The sequence below is a fragment of the Limulus polyphemus genome, unplaced genomic scaffold (genome assembly GCF_000517525.1).
Source record: "Limulus polyphemus unplaced genomic scaffold, Limulus_polyphemus-2.1.2 Scaffold11650, whole genome shotgun sequence".
Classification (NCBI taxonomy): domain Eukaryota; kingdom Metazoa; phylum Arthropoda; class Merostomata; order Xiphosura; family Limulidae; genus Limulus; species Limulus polyphemus.
The window spans coordinates 716-5,034 of record NW_013677260.1 but is presented as its reverse complement, the minus strand read 5'-3'; the positions used below and the strand labels follow the sequence as shown (position 1 = coordinate 5,034).

The following is a 4,319-nucleotide window of genomic DNA, read 5'->3' as shown; positions in this document are numbered from 1 at the left end:
AATAAACTAATTTTAGTTAAGAACGGACTTGTATTGCTGAAGTTTCTCGGAAAGAATTTCTACTGGAAATTAACAAACGAACAGAGACGTAACAATATTGTATATAATTATATTTACACTGCATTTTGCTTATGGAAAACAATCAAACGTGTTAGCTGATGCAGTTGTTGTCTTTAGCTTGTTACGTTAGGATTTAACTTGTTCTTTATGAAAACCAGACATAACTGCGTCATTTCTTCTTATTTCCGTCAAAACAACATTTAGCACGAGGCTGCATCACCATATACATTAGCTAGTGTCATAAAATGGAATCCAGTAAAAAAAAAAGATGATGTTTCTGTTAGATTGTTTGGGTAGCTTTTAATGGTGAGTCTAATCGTGAAAGCAGCCACTTTTGGCCTTACATAAAAGACTATTTTGAAGTTGTTGGAAGTGAAAGTGGATCCCAATCCAAAAATATTTTGTTGCAGTGTAAGTTGTGTTTCCCATAAAGAATATTTACAGTACAATAAGAAATCACTTTTTAATCTAAAGAAACATATTAGTTACAAACATTCACATAATTCAAGTATTTTGAATCGTGCCCCAAGAGAGGAATGGAGGCAAACAAATCAAGCAAACGGTCGGTTGAAGCAGCAGACACATGGGCTCATACCTCTAGTAAGAGAAAAACTGGGATATATGAAGCAGAACAACCAACTCATGGAGCCTCCATTGTTGCCAGTGCCGGGAAGGTTAACTAATGTAAAATAAATCATAACTGATTTGATCATTGAGGAAAAATCATATTCAGACATTACACTTACAGTAGAATAAAACAGTTTTTGGTAGAAAAGCCCCCTACATGCACAATTAACGATAAATTCGCCCAGAAAAAAGCGGAACTGAGCCAACTACTGGAGCTGCTGCAACAGGTAAGTTGTAATAAATTGTTAACATTTTTCATTTTATTGGTAATAAAAATTGGTTTTTCTCAAACTTAAAACATGAAATTAGCTTCAGTGTAGCATCTGCAGTGAATGTGTAAGGTGTACTGTTTTGCATTCACTAGTTTAGCTTTGTATTGTTTACTTTTAAAGATCCTATCTGGCTGTGCCTGTGCATTGGATTGACCCAGAAAGCCTGAAGAGGGAATATGCAGGGTTTGCTTGCCACTGCCTCACTGGTCACCACACCTTTGACATGATTGCCAAGGAACTGGAAGCAGTTTACATTAAATATTGCATTCAAAACAAGATTACCAAGACCATTACTGACAATTGGTTCAACTTTGTTAAGACATTCAGGTTAGTTACAGTATTTTTTAGTATGTTTTGTATATTTTGTTTATTACTATATTTTATTCATTGATATAAAATATAGTATATCTTAATACTAGTACTGTTTCTCTCTCTCACGTTTCGGTGATCGTGCTTTTTCTATCTATGCTCCTAAGCTTTGGAACACACTCCCTATTGAACTACAATGTGCGAAGTCTGTCAGGTCTTTTAAAAGTCTTTCAAAGTCATATCTCTTTACTAGCTTTCCACTAATGTAGAGACTTGTCAATGACAGGCTCTTCGAATGGCTGACAATGGCTAGTGGAGGCACTATATAAGAAATTAAATTATTAGTATTATTATTTTTATACCATGTCAATATGGCAATAAAATACCAAGATGGTACTACTAAGCCATGCTTCACATAATATACACATCTCTTTGATATTTTACTATTTGTATTTGCAGGATCTTCTCCATTGAATGAAGGGCTGAACCTGTAAATAGTGATGCTGGTGATTCCAAAGCAGAGCAAAGCTCACTGGACTCAAGTGATGAACAAAAAAAAAAGAGATATCATTAGTAGTGAGAGAATCAAGTGAGGTTTGTCTTCTCCACAAGCATCTTTGATGTGCATCATATACACTCAATTTAGTAGCAACCAGTGATGTAGAAAAGGATTTGAGTGATGGTACGTTGAAGAAAGTTTCCTTTTTGGCATTTGTGAAGGTCCTCATGCTTTGAAACAAACAGAGCCAAAGCACCGTAGCAGCTGACTTTATACAACAAGAACTGGGTGAGCATTTTGTTGTTCCATGCGCTACACAGTATGATGTGTTTGTTCTTATGGAGAGCTTAATAACAAAGAGAGAGAGAGTTCAGTCAATAAAGTGTGTGATGAGCTGGGCATTCCTCGTTCAAACTTTCGAATATAAACTTCATCAAAGATGCATAATTGTCATGTGACCTTTAGCATGTGTGTTAGATTTACTTCAAAGTGAAATTAATGCCTATATGAGACTACTGCCAAAACTTATTGTATGTTTGACAAAACTGAAAGATCTTTGTAGTAAACCCTCTGGACTTGCAAGCCACTTGTTAATGTTTTGATTTCAGAAATTAGGAAGCATTTTGAAGCTGCATTTGTCACTGAGGTTCATGTTCTCGTAGCTGCTTTTCACCCATAGTTCAAACTCATATGGATTAGCTTAAATGCTAGGAAAGAAACTGTAAAACAAATGACGATTAAAAAACTTCCAGAGAAGATGGAAGGTGGCTGTGATAAAAATTCAGCAAATGTTGATTTAAGTGATTTTTCATCATTTTCAAGCACTGAGGGAGATGATGAAGAAGACTTTTTCATGTCCTTTAAACAAGAAGCAAAATCTGCAAGTAATTTGTCTCAAAGTAGCAATAATCAAATAAAAGTGTTCATGAGCGAAGAACCATCAACTTCAAAAGATATAGAACCAAGCTTGTTCCCAGTTTTAAATTTCTCTTCATTTACTTCAAAACGTCCATTCCATTGAGTGCTTCTTTAGAATTTAAAGGTTTAATAAAACCACTGCCTTTATTTCATGTTTTATTATAATTTTATTACAATCTTTATCGTGTAAACTTTTTGCCTTTTGTAACTTTATCATCACATTTTTATTTAGATATATAATCAGGTGTCATGTAGTATTAAATATTTTGTTTCTATGATAAGTGATACACCTCTGATGAAATACTGTGATAATATTTTCATTATGTAGACACATCCATATTTTAAAAAAGAATGTCACATGAAAGAAACCATTAATTTTATAAAACTGCACTATATATGTACTGGTTCATGTATAAAGTGTATGTTGGAATGTTACATTATATGTACAATTTCAGGCATAAAGAAGTGGTATGTAAAATATAAAATTGTGTAGCTACTGATAGTTTTATCACAGAAAGCTTTATTTATTAAGAAAAGTAAAATTTTTCCTTGTCTGAACAAGTGAAAAATCTACCCATTCTCTTTGATGTGTTAAGTTTGTTTGTGATTCTAAAAAATAAAAAGTTTTTTTGTTAAACTGGTCCTCAAATTACCAAAATTTTTTTATATTGCTCCAGTGCTTTATATTTGAAAAAGGCAGATGAGTGAAATTTTACACTCGTAAGACACCTCCAGAAGTATGATTGCACCCCCTTAAAATTTGAATCTTTGCTGATCTTAGTTTGCATTCTGCTGATCATTATTTTAATAATTTAATAGCTTTTATCATACAAATGTATTTGCATGAAAAATGTGACAAACAGGTTGGAAAGCAGTTATTCAGAAAAATGCATCACTCGTGTCAAAATTATCCATGTGAAGATGCATGGGATCAAATACCTCGAAAACAAAGCATTTGTTTTCAACACCAGGCTGCATTGAGTAATTTTATGTTTTTTGCCTATTACATTACTTATCACAAGTAACTAACCACAAAAATTGAGTAAAATAACTCCTTTACTATGTAAAATACATAAGGGGCCTTAACAGTTTTGAAACCTATTGCAATAATTGATGGTAATGAACCCAATTGCAAGTGATACACAAATAGTTATGAAAATATTTAAGAACCAATGGTACTTGTTTGTATCCTCTTGGTTATTCTGCAGTTAAACTATGGCCATTAAACTACTGAAAATTATTAATTATATGCATTTCATGTTGATTGGATGTAATAGATAAAAAAATTAAAATTCTTTATAGTTAAGCTTGCATAGAGTTTCATTGTGATTCTAGGATAAAACTACATATGAAGATTTTTGTACAAAGTTATTTCAAAAGGAGTTTTCTCACTTTTATTATTCAGTAAAATTAGGATATCTGATTATTGAAGCTATTGGATGTTGGTAATTTGAAAGATATATAAAAGTATTGGCTAATAATGTTCAAAATTAAAGAATTCTCAAAATATTAAATTTAATGCACTGAAACCATGAAATTAGACACTTGTTAAAATATGAGTTGAATTGTCAGTATTGCATTAAAACAATGGATGTATATTTCAGTATTTTGTTAAACTTTTAGCTCAGCTTTTG

The 4,319-nt window shown here is 32.3% G+C and overlaps 1 long non-coding RNA gene across 1 annotated transcript; it reads left to right on the top strand.

Moving 5' to 3' along the window:
* The first annotated feature begins 122 nt into the window (after window positions 1-122).
* LOC106476806 lies at window positions 123-3,242 on the top strand. The gene is made up of 3 exons (XR_001291933.2): window positions 123-914; window positions 1,080-1,286; window positions 1,728-3,242. It is a non-coding gene; the product is annotated as an uncharacterized LOC106476806 (long non-coding RNA).
* The last annotated feature ends 1,077 nt before the right edge of the window (window positions 3,243-4,319 follow it).